The sequence below is a fragment of the Ovis canadensis genome, chromosome 1 (assembly GCF_042477335.2).
Source record: "Ovis canadensis isolate MfBH-ARS-UI-01 breed Bighorn chromosome 1, ARS-UI_OviCan_v2, whole genome shotgun sequence".
NCBI lineage: Eukaryota > Metazoa > Chordata > Mammalia > Artiodactyla > Bovidae > Ovis > Ovis canadensis.
The window spans coordinates 120,478,003-120,494,259 of record NC_091245.1 but is presented as its reverse complement, the minus strand read 5'-3'; the positions used below and the strand labels follow the sequence as shown (position 1 = coordinate 120,494,259).

Genomic DNA, 16,257 nt, shown 5'->3' with positions numbered 1-16,257 from the left:
ACTTTACAATGCAGGGTATGCAAAGGCATGGAGTGGAAGCAGCAGAGACTTCCGCTCCTGCCACCCGCCCTGGATTCTGGAGCTGCAGCTGCTTTACCAGCCAAGCTTCTCCCCTTGCGGGGTTTTGATGTGCATCTCTCTCCACTTCCTTTTCTACCCATGTAGTTTTTTAAAAGAAGATAAAGCAACTGTATAAGAATGCTTAAAGGCCTCAAAGACCTAAAGCTTCACTGGCTGCGTGTGGCACTGGAGGAAGAGAAGGAAACGTGAGGTAATGAGGCTCTCCTGTATTTACCTTATGTGCGGGGCATGGGGACAACAATAGGGACTGTGTAGGGTACACGTTTTGTCAGAAAAGAACATGGCAGCCTAATGGGAGGCCTTTGTTCTTCAAAAGGGTCTCCTTTCCCCCTTTTGTGCTTCATTTAATTCATGGCATCTGAGCTGCTCTTGAACTTGACAGACTGAGAGAAAGAAAGGGAAAAGAGAGGGGGAGTCAGACACACAAAGAGAGGGGGAAAAGGGAGGACTTCAAAGAGAATTCATTAGAAAAAATTAGTTCTACTGCCAGTTTTCATGAAGTTTTGGAACTTTAAAGGTGTTAGAGAGTATCACCAGCATTAAAACAAACAATTTTCCCAGAGATTGTCATGAGTAATAAAGTAGATACAGAACAAAATGCAGTTTCTAAAGAACTTCTGCTACACTGTATTCCTTGAAATAATAGTTTGAAAAACATCTGATTTTCAACAGTTACATGAAAGACAGCATTCCTCAAACAGGACTAGTAATTAAATGATTTTGAAGTTTAGGTGAATTATACTTGAGTAATCAACACAACAAAAGAACACAAAACCACCAGCGCCACCTGCAGGATAAATACAGATGAGACTTCTATAATATATTTTAAGGCCTAAGATTTTTTAAAACAAACCATTCCATAACTAATCCTTTGACATTTTCACTTTCAAGTAAATAATTTAAAAATTTTTAAAAAGCAGTGAATAACTTCAGATGAAGAGCAAGACCCTTATGAACCTTTAGCCAATTTTAGGTATTCGTGAATATAAATACAAAACTACTAAAAAGTTTCATATCAAAACAAACGGCTACTTCAAAACAGTAAAATATCTGGCTATAAAGTACAATGACTGTTCCTTCACTTTAAAATATTTACTATTCTTCTTTCCGACTGTAAAACATATATTCATTATAAAACTGTCAAACATGTCTGAAATACAGAAAGCTATCTGAGCAGGGCTTCCCTGCTGGCTCAGCTGGTAAAGAATCCACCTGCAATGCGGGAGATCCCAGTTCGATTCCTGGGCCGGGAAGAACCCCCGGAGAATGGACAGGCTACCCACTCCAGTATTCTTGGGCTTCGCTGCTGGCTCAGTCAGTAAAGAATTCACCTGCAATGCAGGAGACCTGGGTTCAATTCCTGGGTTGGGGAGATCCCCTGGAGAAGAGAACGGCTACTCACTTCAGTATTCTTGCCCAGAGAATTCTATGGACAGAGGAGCCTGGCAGGTTACAGTCCATGGGGTCACAAAGAGTTGGATATGACTGAGTGACTTTCACTTACCTAGTCCCAATTGTTAGATTTAGTATTTTTTCTTCCAGCTCCTACACATATAATTTTCTATAGTACACCATATGTGCTTGTTTGGGTTTTGCTTTGTTTTTACAATTCCCTCTCCAAGTTAATATATTTTCTATCTCCTTTCAGTCCACATATCAATTCTTTTTGGTGGTGTACAATAATCCACTACAGAGAAGTACTAAAGATTAGTGACCGAGATGCTATTGATAGGTATTTGGATTGTTCCGTTTTTTCCACTTTACAGACCATGCTTTAAGAAACAGCTTATATGTATACAGACTATGAAATAGAGAATTTATATGTGCCCTTGCTTACCGGTATAAATATTTCTGTAAATTAATGACTAGAAGTAGAATTTCAAATATTTAAAATTTTAATATGAAACTGCTCTCCAAAAGTTGTGCCAAAGTTTCCCCAAATTATTTGAGAGTGCCTATTTCCCCTGATCCTAAACAACAACAATCTTTTTAATATTTTGATATTCTGAGAAACACTGCATTTGTTTTAAATCATTTTAGAACTTTCACACATAAACATGCTCCTTCAAGTTGAGAATTCAGTAATTTATTCCCAATATTTACTGATGAAAATATCTGCATAAGAAGCATAACTCTTTTAAACTATCTTCAGAGCCAATTATTGCTTTATAAGTCATATCTCAATTTCATCTTTCAACAGAATTACTCCCCAACCTCGTTACTCATCACAGTACATTCAGAAAGCACTGGATATTTCCTAACTCACCCTCAGAAGAAAATGTGGTACCAATAAGGAGATTTCAAGAATGTGCTGCAGGCTCAAAGGCAACTGTAAAAAAAGGCAGGATCACATAAACGAATAATCTTTTCAAAGGAACTACTTTGAAGATAGAGCTTTCAACTGGATTCATGTACCTGAGCATATATATATATATATGTTGCTTATTGTATATCTGTTTAAAAGTAAGAACCACTCTAGTCACACCTTACATAGACAAGAAATTATACAGGTCTGTGGATGTTACAGCGTAACTGTAGACTGACCACTAAAATAAGGTGAAATCTGAGTTTTAATCCCTGAGGCAGGGTTTTTCATCCCCAGCATTACTGACATCCTGGACCAAATTTCACTGGGGGAGGAGGGCTGACTTGGGTACTGCAGAGAGTTTAGCAGCAAAACCTGGTCTCTAATAATTAGTGCTACTAGCAATATCCTACAAGTTGCTAGTGGCACCTACAACCAAAAATGTCTCCAGACACTGCCAAATGTTCCCTGGAGAGCAAAATCATCCCAAGTTAAGAACCACCACCCTAGGCTAACTAAAAGAACTATCCCATATATACCACTTCTGCATGCATTGTCCCACCAGTGTGATTTTGAAAGTCTAAAAATATTTAAAATAACTAAGAATTAATATTTTAAATATTTAAAATACTTATAAAATTCAATTACTCTTCACCAACTCTGCTACTAGCAGTGACTACGGCAGCATCAGTAGACAGACTTTAAAAAAATCTAATTACTAACATATTACTAGCTAACAATTATGCTTCATGGTGATTTAATGAAAAAAAATTAAATTTGTAAGATAATGGCTTAAGTTATTTTAGTCATGTGAACTATCCTGCTGATTCTTATCTCCAAGATATAGCTTTTAAAAAAAAATTATTTATTCAGCTGCACTGGGTCTTAGCTGTGGCGTGAGGGAGTCTAGTTCCCTGACCGAGGACTGAACCCAGGCCCCCTGCCCTGGGGGCAGACAGTCATGGCCACTGAACCACCAGGGAAGTCTCTTCCAAACCATATCTTAAACCCATCATTTTCTGCATCTTCCACAATCTTCAACAAGGCCAAGATCATCTCTCATCTAGACAAGGATAACCGTTCCCTCAGCTTCTACTCTAGACTCCTCCAATTCAATCTCTATCCATTCATTCATCCTTCAACTAATAATTACTAAATGTCTGCTATCTGCCAGGCAGACTAAGTAATGAGTATTGAGTACCATGCACAAAACTCTCCTACAAAATCCTTTATCTAAGAAACTTAAATTCTTGAATAAAACTCATCTGAAGGCAGTTAAGTGCTCTGGAGAAAAAGAAAGTAGGAAAGGACAGACAGGGTGCAGTCTAGTATTAAATATATGCGGCCAGGGACGGATTCACCAACTGTACAAAGACCTAAAGGTTAGGCAGTGAACCACAAGGCTTTATCTGGAAAAGTACCCAGGCAAAGAGAACAAAGATAAAGGTTCTGAGGTGGGAGCTTGCCTCTGCCTTCTACTCCGTATGAAACAGGAAAACACTAGAGGAGCTGGAGCAGAGGAGAGCCATGCTGTAACATTTTAGAGGAAAACACTAGCAACTATGTCAAGAATAGGCTGTAGGACTGCAAGAGTGGAAGCAGAGACCAGGTAATTCATATGAGTTTTAGACCAGGGCAGGGTAAGTAGAGAAAAGAAGAGGCTAGATTTAGGATATATTATAAGTTACAGTGATTTGTAAAAACAAAAACTGAATTGTACCATTCTTCAAAAGCCTTTCAATGACCACTTTCTTCTCACTGTATTGGAAATAAAATGAAAAATCCTAAATATGGCCCCAAAGGCTCTACATGATCTAGCTCTGGCCTCACCTTACCCCTCAGTAACCAAAATGTCCTGGCCACACTGACCTTTCAGCTCCTCTGTGACCCTAAATTCCTCTCCACTCGGTGGGGGTGGGAGATTGGGGCAGGCTGTTCTCTCTGCTTGGAAGAAATGCCCTTCTCACCTTTTGCTTTGCCTCTTGGCTCTCACGCTCACATTTCAGTTCTTAGCTTAAAATTCACTTCCTTAAAGAGACCTTCCCTGACATGCCAGTCTGAATTAGCTTCATGGCCTTCCCTCATTATATTCTCTCAAAGTACCCCAAAGAAGAACTTGTCCTCGACAGGACTCACCTCAATCAGTGATTATAATATTGGCTTAATTGTACCCAATAGTTAGTCTCTTGAGACTGCAGGCTATGAAGAATAGGAACCACTTCTGTTCCACTTCCCATCATATCCTCAGGGTATGGCACAATACCTGGTACCTGACAAGGACAAAGAATACTTTTTGAACAAATGATAGAGCTTTCATCCCAGCTCTGCCAGATATGATCTAGTCACTTAAGTTCTCAGGACCGCAATGTCCTTTCCCCTTTCTTAATGTTACGACTCTAAGAAGATCATAGAAACTAGAGCAACTGAGACAAAGAAACAGGAAATCACAAGTAGTCGTAAGAACACTTTTTCTGAAGCAGCCAGGTAATGGTGGGGTGGGAGAGAGAAAGGAGGGAGGGCCTGGATTACTGGGTTATGACTTTCAGACTCTCTTCAGCAGCCAAGTGGTGAAGGCTTCTTGAGGAGTACAGTGGTACAATCAGAACAATATATTGGAAGGTTAATCTATCTGTGGTATGTAACTGCCCGAAGATGAGTCTAAACGCAAAAATGTAATTAGAATCCATCAGGTGAATAAGGCCTCAACTAGTTTTAAAAGGTAGTTGAATATGAAAACACAAATATATGTATTACAAAAGATTCTTAGCAGTATTATTTAATAACTAAATTAAGCTCATGCTTGGTTTTAGTTATGTTTAGATAGAAAGGAAAAAGAAGTGAGCGAACAATGGAAAATACCTTCATTTCCCCATTCATTCATTAGTCACAATTAATCTTTCAAAACCATGGCCCAGATCATATTACTCAAAAAACTTTAGTGGCTCCTCACTGTCTACTGAATTAAGTCCAAACACCTTAGCCTGATATTTAAGACCCTACACTAATTGGCAAGCTTATTTACTTTTACTTCTCTGTATTCTAGCCAAATTGAACTACTTTTGCTCCAAACACGAGTTTCTTTCTGTCTCCACCAGATTTTGGTTCACATAGTTCTGTCTTTCTGAAACGCAATGCCACCCTCCGCTCCTAATCCACCTGTCTCAGTCCTGCCTTCCTTGTGCAGGACCCAGCTCACGTTAGCGCCACTCTCGGTCCCCAGCATACCTCGAGTACAAAACTCTTTCCTCCACTTCTACAGCCACCCATACTTCCAGGGCTTTCTAACTTACTCCATACTATCTTGATGACTTTCTCCTTGTGTGTTTGATCTGCCCAATTAAATTATAAACAACTTCTACCCCCTCCTTTTGTGAAGTTAAGATGGATACATTTGCACATAAGAACAACTGTATTCATAATTCGTAAAAACTGTTCTAAGAGCCTTCTGAGGGCAGGAACTGTTTCTGATTCATGTTTTGTTTTCTGTAATTCTTTGAGCAAAGGTTGTACTTAAAAAAACTTTGCTGAATAAAATACTGTTATAAATTTTAGGTTGAATATAAAATTTGTCCTTATTACTCAGGTCTTACTCATTGAGGCAGCACTGAAAGAAAGCAGCATGCGTGAGCCCCTGCACCGCAGTAAGCCGGGCTTCCAGGTGGTGCAGTGGGGAGGACTCTGCCTGCCAGTGCAGGAGACTGGGGTTCGATCCCTGGGTCAGAATGACTGGCCAAAGACAACCCATTAGGTGAAACTAATCCCATCACCATAAAACCCAAGACTGTGAGCCACATGGCAGAGAAGTTCTCCTGGGTTCCCTTACCCTACTGTTCTCCACCCGGGTGCCCTTTCCCACTAAAACCTCTTGCTTTGTCAGCATATGCATCTCCTTGGACAATTCATTTCCGAGTTTTACATAAGAGTCCAGTTTTGGACCCTGGAAGGGGTCCCCCTTCCTGCCACACACATCCAGACAGTGAAAAGGGACTGCCACATTCAAATAGGATTTGTCTGCTGTCTAGGCATCTCTCTGCCTTAAGAACTCAAAATTATGACTGCCTTAAAATAAAGGTCCTGTAGCTGTAACCAGCATCAGTCAGTTCAGTTGCTCAGTCGTGTCCGACTCTTTGCGACCCCATGAATCGCAGCACGCCAGGCCTCCCTGTCCATCACCAACTCCCGGAGTTCATTCAGACTCGCGGCCATCAAGTCAGTGATGCCATCCAGCCATCGAGTCCATGATGCCATCCGGCCATCTCATCCTGGGTCGTCCCCTTCTCCTCCTGCCCCCAATCCCTCCCACCATCAGAGTCTTTCCCAATGAGTCAATTTTTTGCATGAGGTGGCCAAGGTACTGGAGTTTCAGCTTCAGCATTATTCCCTCCAAAGAAATCCCAGGGCTGATCTCCTTCAGAATGGACTGGTTGGATCTCCTCGCAGTCCAAGGGACTCTCAAGAGTCTTCTCCAACACCACAGGTCAAAAGCATCAATTCTTCGGCGCTCAGCCTTCTTCACAGTCCAACTCTCACATCCATACATGATCACAGGAAAAACCATAGCCTTGACTAGACGGACCTTAGTCGGGAAAGTAATGTCTCTGCTTTTGAATATGCTATCTAGGTTGGTCATAACTTTTCTTCCAAGGAGTAAGCGTCTTTTAATTTCATGGCTGCAGTCACCATCTGCAGTGATACCCAAACTCTATTTATCAATAGATATTCACTGAGGGTCTTCAGGAAAGAGTCACTGTACTGTTCTATCCCAAAGAGTTCTTCAAATACAGCAAAAAGATAGATAAAAAATAATCTTTTTTTTTTATCCACAGGCAGCTCAACCAAGAGGGCTTCCCTCGTGGCTCAATGGTAAAGAATCCATATGCCAATACAGGAGATGCAAGAGATATAGGTTTGATCCCTGAGTCAGGAAGATCCCCTGGAAAAGTAAATAACAATCTACTTCTTGCCTGGGACATCCCATGGAGACAGGAGCCTGGCGAGCTGCAGTCCGTAGGGTCGCAAGAGTCAGACACGACTGACTAAACAGCAGGTCAACCAGAGACCACCATTTCTCTTCTGTCTGCGTAAGTTAGATACTATGGTATTAAAAGCACTGAACTAGAAGTACACTATCGAAATTTCAATCTCAGCTCTCACTTATCAGATGCTCACCTTCAGTAAGTCACTTAATTCTGCTGTTTTCAACTTAGTTAGGAACTCAGTACAGAGTACATCATGGGAAATGCCAGGCTGGATGAATTACAAAGTGGAATCAAGACTGCCAAAGAAATACCAGCAACTTCAGATATGCAGATGATACCATCTTAATGATAGAAAGTCAAGAGGAACTAAAGAGCCTCTTGATGAGGGTGAAAGAGGAGTGTGAAAAAGCTGACTGAAAACTCAACATTCAAAAATCTAAGAACATGGAATCCAGTCCAATCATGGTATGGCAAACAGGAGAGGAAAAAGTGGAAGCAGCGACAGATTTTATTTTCTTGGGCTCCAAAACCACTGTGGACAGTGACTGAAGCCATGAAATTAGAAGACACTTGCTCCTTGGAAGGAAAGCTAAGACAGACCTCGCTATGTGTGGTAGTTGCTCAGTTGTGTTCAACTCTTAGGGACCTGTGGACTGTAGCCCACAGGCTCCTCTGTCCATGGAATTCTTCAGGCAAGAATCTGGAATGGGTTGCCATCTTCTTCTCCAGGGGATCTTCCCATCCCAGGGATGGAACATAGGTCTCCGGCACTGTAGGCAGACGCTTTATTTACCATTTGAGCCACCAGAGACATCACTTTGCCAAAAGGTCCATATAGTCAAAGCTATGGTTTTTCCAGTAGTTATTGTACAGATGTGAGAGTTGGACCAAAAAGAAGGCTGAGTGCCAAAGAATTGGTGCTTTCTAACTGTGGTGCTGGAGAAGACTCTTGAGAGTCCCTTTGACTGCAAGGAGATCCAACCAGTCCATCCTAAAGGAGATCAGTCCTGAATATTCATTGGAAGGACTGATGCTGAAGTTAAAGCTCCAATACTTTGGCCACCTGATGCAAAGACCTGACTCACTGGAAAAGACCCTGATGCTAGGAAAGACTGAGGCAAAAGGAGATGGGGCAACAGAGGATGAGATGGTTAGACAGCATCACTGACTCAATGGACATGAATCTGAGCAAACTCTGGGAGACTGTGAAGGACGTGGGGGCCTGGCATACTGCAGTCTATGGGGTCGCAAAGAGTTGGACATGACTTAGTGACTGGACAACAACAACAAAGGAACTCAAAGTTATCTGGGTGAATATCCTGACCGATTCTTCATCTAAAAATTCATGTTCTTTCTGCCATCTGTTCTACTGACTCAGCCAAAAAAAAAAAAAAAAGAGTTGTTTTTTTTTTTTTTCCCCAAATTTCCCTTTCAAGACTACATCTATTCTGAGGGACAGGAAACCTAATACAAATTGATATAAATTAAAAGAAAAGTGGTGGTGGGGGGTGTAGTTAACGGGCTCAAATAACCGGAATAGCCAGAAGCAGAACACATTACAGACACTTAACCAAAATCCTCAAGACCTGACTTTTCTCTCTTCTCTGTCTCTCAGACATCCTTCTTAGGCTTCACTTGATGGGCCAAGAAGTGCAGCCACTCCTGCATTTCATTAGCCTGGGTTTAAGTGGCAGGAGGATTCCTCCTAGCTCTAAGGCAGAAGCTGCGACTGGCTTCACCCAAGAAACTGCCCACCTTGAACAAACCACTTGCCTGGGGGAATGTCAGCACAATCACTCATTACGCATGGACTCAGAGTGGCAAAGGAGTGAGCCCCCCAAGGAAAAACACAGATGTTCTTTACTCCTTTCTCACCCAAAGTAAATTCTTCCACTGAGGCTCATTCCCATTTCCCTCTCCCACCAGCTATAGCCTCCACCCCCATTATCTTCTTCAAAAACCAAATTATGTCCTGAAAACCTTTACTGCGATGTTTGGCACATTATCCAAACTCTTAATACAAACGAGGTATCATTTTCTCTTCTTCATTTTCGAAACCCAATCAGTCACCAGTTCTCAAAGATTTCACCTCCCTAGCTGTTTCCTGACCCTTTTCCCTTCCCAGCTGTGTATAATTCCCTTAGTCTAGGCCTCTTCATCACTCCTGCCGGATTACTGAGACTGTATCCAACTGGCCTCCCTGCGTCCAGTTTCATACCACTCCAATCCATATTCCATACTGTCACCTATGATCTTTCTAAAGTTCAAGTCTAATCTTATTTTTCTTTCATCATACTTTTTAATATCTCCTTGTTTCCTACAGCATAAAAGCCATCTTAATTCTGACCATGTTCACCACATAATCATGCTCTTACAATCTCCAAAATTTAGTAAGCTGTTTTTCATTTGTCCTTTGTTCACACTGGGCTTCCCTGGGGGCTCAGCTGGTAAAGAATCCACCTGCAATGCAGGAGACCTAGGTTCAATCCCTGGGCTGGGAAGATCCCCTGGAGAAGGGAAAGGCTACCCACTCCAGTACCCTGGTCTAGAGAATTCCATGGACTATAGTCCATGGGGTCGCAAGGAGTCGGACTCGACTGAGTGACCTTCACTTGTTGACACCGCTCTCAGCTGTAATTTTCCTGTGCTACGCCATGGATTCAAGAGGTCTCCCTACTCTAAAACACCTGGGTGGACAAGATTCAGCTGAAGTGTCTGTTCTAGCACAAAACCTTTCTTTTAGGTCCCCATTAGGACTTCTTTGAGCCCTCAACATACCAAATGCAGGTCTCTCTCACAATACCTACAGCATTTCATTGCACTTACCTATTCACAGACTTGTCTCATTCCTATACATTTTAAAAGCAAACATGACTTAGGAGCCTTTGAAAGACTTTGTAAAAACAAACATGCCTGGACCTACTAAGCCTATTAATAAATTAGGGCCCAGCCATGCACACTGTGAAAAAGCTTCAAGGTGAGTAATGTTACCTGCCCCTACCTCTAGCGTTACAAAAACCATTGACTGCTGAAAATCTGCTTAAGGAAAACAATTCTTATTAAATACATCCAGTTCTTCAAATTGCTGGCAGTAGGGAAGCAGTAAACGCTATGGAATGTAAGTTTAGTCTTATACTTTGCTGTGAATTAGTCACCAAAAACCACCCAATGGGAGAAAATGAATCATAGTATCATTTCGGGGCATTCCAATTAAATAATGCTTTACACACTGGGAGGGGAGGGGCGGGGAATGGGGAAAGAAACAGATGAAGATATTACCCAAACCAACACCTTCTCTGATAATCAAGAATGAAACATTATTCCATACATTCAATTGCTGAATCAAAGGATAAATGAGGTTCAAGGTTCTCTACGGTTATAAGTGAGCCTCTAGCTAGTACTTGCTGCTTTTTAACAATGAATAAAACTAATACTGCCTTCTTCATAGCTTCCTATGCAGCAAGAAACAATATACACGTGGAACATAGCTCTGGTATGAATTAAAGTTAGGCAACAGAAAAAGAATTACCCCTGTGCATCAAATCGCACTTAAAAAATATTTTCTGCCTCCTTGCAGGGCCACATGCTAGTTCATTTGTACTAGTGAGGTGAAAAAGAGGCACAGTGGTTGATCTCACTGAAAGCACATTAGTAATATTGCTCAAATTCACATTAAATAAAATTGAGGCTGCCAAATGTTTATTTGTATGTCATCATAACCTTTAAGTCAGACCAATACTCTTACAAGATTTTACAAAAAGAATACCAAGACATCTTCTAGATTTGTGCAGCATTATAAAAAAGGTTTCCTGTTCAAAACCTGAACAATGTGTGAACAGGCTTGTTAAAAAAAAATGGAAATCCCACTGAAGCAATTTAACTCATCATATTATACAGGAATCTGAAATATTTTGCCACAGGACTCAACCAAGCAAGAACAGAGTCTATTCATTCTCATCAAAACTCAAACTAATAAAACTTACTATATGCCAACTACAGTATAAGTGTCACTGAAGTTGCCTTTTTTTTCCTTACCTGTATTATAAAAGGAGCAAACAGAAAAAATTAAATAATACAGAAAAGACAAAAACTTTCCCTCAGTGAACATTTTCTATTCTTTTCCATACTCAGACAGACAAACCTAGCACAAACTTTAAAAGGGGGAAAAAAAAAAAAATCTAAGAGAAAGAACACTATTTATTTAAAATTAAAAAAACCCTTAACCAAATCTAGTTCCCAGTTTCACTCTTAAGAAGAAACTCTAGAAAAATAAAAGATGAAACATAATGATGGAAAAAAATGACATCCTGTTGTACAACAGAGTTAGTAAATTATCATAGAATTCACAGAGGGTAAAAGTTTTGTTTCTGACCTTTAAGTACAACCTCTTGGGCTGAAAAAAGACAGCAAAACAGTAACTCAAATGGCTTAAAGGACTGTGGGCATTTCTTTGAAGTGAAGCTCTTTTGGCCTCATTAACTGAACTTGTCCCTTGATAACAGAGTCTGTTCAAGTTTCAGAAGTATTTTATTAATAAATTCATCATAACATGCACTTTGGGCCATCCTATTTTAAAATATGCATTGTAAAGAACACTGTACTGTAATAAAACAAGGCCATTTTTACTAACCCAAAGGCTCAAAAAGATTATGTAAATTTGAATTAAATGTATACATAAATCAGCCAATACCCAAAGATCCCAGCAAAATGCCAGCCAGCATAGTCTTGGGCTGTGAAATATTAGAAATGACATCCTTGACAGATACATAATGTATCACATGAAAAGCTACAAACTAATCATCCAAGTTAACTCTTCTATAAGCAAAACTATCAAATATAGTTATATTTTAAAAGAATTTTTAAAAGCTTTTCTAATAGGCAGAAATATTTTAATTAATTTTGCCACTTGTGGCTCACTTATGAACATCTTTTGGTTTGGAATTTGTGAAAAAGTAAAAACCCACATTTAATAAAAGCTGTAACTTAATTACACAATTATACAGAATATAGATAATCATCTGGTTTGTTCTCTCAAATGATCAACTATGGATTTCATTATGGTGCTGATTTCCCTTCACAGCAAAAATTAATTAACACTGAAAACAGACTTTGGAAACTTATGGCCCCCTAAACACTTCATATTAGCGATTCTTGCATGAGCTTCTACACAGAAGACTATGCAGGAATAACTTTAAACACCACTTTAGAAAAGCACACTTGAATCCCCCAAACAAGTCTCTCCAGGGGGATCAGTCAGGACTGCTGATTTGCAGGGCTTCCCTGGTGGCTCAGGAGTAAAGAATCCACCTCCGACGTAGGAGACTCCAGTTCGACCCCTGGGTGGGGAAGATTCTCTGGAAAGGGTACTGGCAAGTCACTCCCATATTCTCACCCAGGAAACCCTATGGATATAAGAGCCTGGCAGGCTACATACAGTCCATGGGGCAGCAAAGAGTCAGACATGACTTAGCAACTGAACAGATATGCATATTGTTTAGCAGATGTAGTCGACAAAGAAACTGCAAACATCTGTGTTTCATCTGCAAAGATATAGGAAATGAACCCTAGATTGTTGGTTCTAAATATACTCTCTACAGAGATCTCTTCAGATCACCCTAACAGTAAATAGGATGGCGTTCATTTGGAGAAGCATCATGTCTTATGAGATGAAAGATAAGGAAGCGTTCAAAAACACAGAGAAAACTGCCAACCCTAAGAAAAGAAATACATTTGATTCAAATAATTAACACATAAAGAAGAAACAGAAAAAAGGATAGAATGAGAAAGACTAGACATCTGCTCAAGAAAATTAGAGATATTAAGGGAACATTTCATGCAAAGATGGGCTCAATAAAGGACAGAAATGGTATGGCCTAACAGAAGAAAAGATTAAGAAGACATGGCAAGAATATACAGAAGAACTACACAAAAAGGTCTTAATGACCTGGACAACCATGATGGTATCATCTCTCACCCGCAGCCAGACATCCTGGAATGCGAAGTCAAGTGAGCCTTAGGAAGCATCACTATGAACAAAGCTAGTAGAGGTGACAGAATTCCAGTTGAGCTGTTTCAAATCCTGAAAGATGACGCTGTGAAAGTGCTGCACTCGATATGCCAGCAAATTTGGAAAACTCAGCAGTGGCCACAGGACTGGAAAAGGTCAGTTTTCATTCCAATCCCAAAGAAAGGCAATGCCAAAGAATGCTCAAAGTACCACACAACTGCACTCATTTTGCACACTAGCAAGGTGATATTCAAATCTGTCAAGCTAGGCTTCAACAGTACGTGAACCAAGAACTTCCAGATGTACAAGCTGGATTTAGAAAATTTACGAAGATTTTCAAGATGTACAAGAACTTCCAGATGTACAAGGATTTAGAAAAGGCAGAGGAACTAGAGATCAGATTGTCAACATCTGTTGGATCATCAAAAAAGCAAGAGAGTTCAGAAAAACATCTACTTCTGTTTGACTACACCAGACCACCTTACCTGCCTCCTGAGAAATCTGTATGCAGGTCAAGAAGGAACAGTTAGAATTGGGCATGGAACAACAGACTGCTTCCAAATTGGGAAAGGAGCACACCATGGCCGTATGTTGTCACCCTGCTTATTTAACTTATTTGCAGAGTACATCATGAGAAACGCTGGGTGGATGAAGCACAAGTTGGAATCAAGATTGCCTGGGAAAATATCAATAACCTCAGATATGCAGATGACACCACCCTTATGGCAGAAAGGAAAGAAATAAAAAGCCTCTTGATGAAGGTCAAACATTCAAAGAACAAAGATCATGGTACCCTGTCCCAACACTTCATGGCAAATAGAGGGAAAAACAATGGAAACAGTGACACACTTTATTTTATTAGGCTCCAAAATCACTGCAGATGGTGACTGTAGCTATGAAAATAAAAGACACTTGCTTCTTGAAAGAAAAGCTATGACAAACCTAGCCAACAAAAGTCTGTACAGTCAAAGCCCTGGGTTTCCCAGTAGTCATGTACAGATGTGAGAGTCGAACCATAAAGAAGGCTGAGCGCCAAGAACTTATGCTTTCGAACCGTGGTGATGGAGAAGACTCTCGCGAGTCCCTTGGATAGCAACGAGAACAAACCAGTTGATTCTAAAGGAAACCAACCCTGAATATTCACTGGAAGGACTGATGTTGAAACTGAAGCTCCAATACTTTGTCAACCTGATGCAAAGAGCTGACTCACTGGAAAAGACCCTGATGCTGGGAAAAAATGAGGGCAAGAGGAGAAGGGGACGACAGAGGATGAGATGGCTGGATGGCATCTGTGACTCAATGGGCAAGAGTTCGAGCAAGCTCAAGAAGATGGTAAAGGACAGGGAAGCCTGGCATGCTGCAGTGCATGGGGTCCCAAAGAGTCGGACATAACTAAGCAACTGAATAACAAATACCATGTCTATTTTCTCATAATTCCTAATAAAATAGATAATTTAGTTTACATTCAGTTCAGTTCAGTTCAGTTCAGTCGCTCAGTCGTGTCCGACTCTTTGCAACCCCGTGAATCGCAGCACGCCAGGCCTCCCTGTCCATCACCATCTCCCGGAGTTCACCCAGACTCATGCCCATCGAGTCCGTGATGCCATCCAGCCATCTCATCCTCGGTAGTCCCCTTCTCCTCCTGCCCCCAATCCCTCCCAGCATCGGAGTCTTTTCCAATGAGTCAACTCTTCGCATGAGGTGGTGAAAGTACTGGAGTTTCAGCTTCAGCATCATTCCTTCCAAAGAAATCCCAGGGCTGATCTCCTTCAGAATGGACTGGGTGGATCTCCTTGCTGTCCAAGGGACTCTCAAGAGTCTTCTCCAACACCACAGTTCAAAACTATCAATTCTTCAGCGCTCAGTCTTCTTCACAGTCCAACTCACATCCATACATGACTACTAGAAAAACCATAGCCTTGACTAGATGGACCTTAGTCAGCAAAGTAATGTCTATGCTTTTGAATATACTATCTAGGTCGATTATAACCTTTCTTCCAAGGAGTAAGCATCTTTTAATTTCATGGCTGCAGTCACCATCTGCAGTGATTTTGGAGTCCCCCAAAATAAAGTCTGACACTGTTTCCACTGTTTCCCCATCTATTTCCCATGAAGTGATGGGAGCAGATGCCATGATCTTCGTTTTCTGAATGTTGAGCTTTAAGCCAACTTTTTCACTCTCCTCTTTCACTTTCATCAAGAGGCTTTTTAGTTCCTCTTCCCTTTCTGCCATAAGGATGGTGTCATTTGCATATCTGAGGCTATTGATATTTCTCCCGGCAATCTTGATTCCAGCTTGTGTTTCTTCCAGTCCAGCGTTTCTCATGATGTACTCTGCATAGAATTTAAATAAGCAGGGTGACAATATACAGCCTTGACGTACTCCTTTTCCTATTTGGAACCAGTCTGTTGTTCCATGTCCAGTTCTAACTGTTGCTTCCTGACAGATTTCTCAAGAGGCAGGTTAGGTGGTCTGGTATTCCCATCTCTTTAAGAATTTTCCACAGTTTATTGTGATCCACACAGTCAAAGGCTTTGGCATAGTCAATAAAGCAGAAATAGATGTTTTTCTGGAACTCTCTTGCTTTTTCCATGATCCAGCGGATGTTGGCAATTCGATCTCTGGTTCCTCTGCCTTTTCTAAAACCAGCTTGAATATCAGGGAGTTCACGGTTCACGTATTGCTGAAGCCTAGCTTGGAGAATTTTGAGCATTACTTTACTAGCGTGTGAGATGAGTGCAATTGTGCAGTAGTTTGAGCATTCTTTGGCATTGCCTTTCTTTGGGATTGGAATGAAAACTGACCTTTTCCAGTCCTGTAGCCACTGCTGAGTTTTCCAAATTTGCTGGCATATTGAGTGCAACACTTTCACAGCATCATCTTT

General features: G+C 40.8%; 1 protein-coding gene across 21 annotated transcripts in view; it reads right to left on the bottom strand.

The window, feature by feature from the left end:
* The window catches only part of POU2F1 (POU class 2 homeobox 1), a 196,816-nt gene that overhangs the window by 141,230 nt on the left and 39,329 nt on the right, over positions 1-16,257 (bottom strand). For 4 of the 21 annotated variants that reach the window (XM_069548184.1, XM_069548146.1, XM_069548235.1 and 1 more), the window contains exon 2: positions 4,523-4,656. The exons of 16 other annotated variants lie outside the window; for them this stretch is intronic. The gene's annotated coding sequence lies outside the window, so the exon portion shown is untranslated. Of the gene's footprint in view, positions 1-1,293; positions 1,413-4,522; positions 4,657-16,257 lie in introns of those variants that run through there. One more of the 21 variants, XM_069548175.1, reaches the window with a different exon arrangement.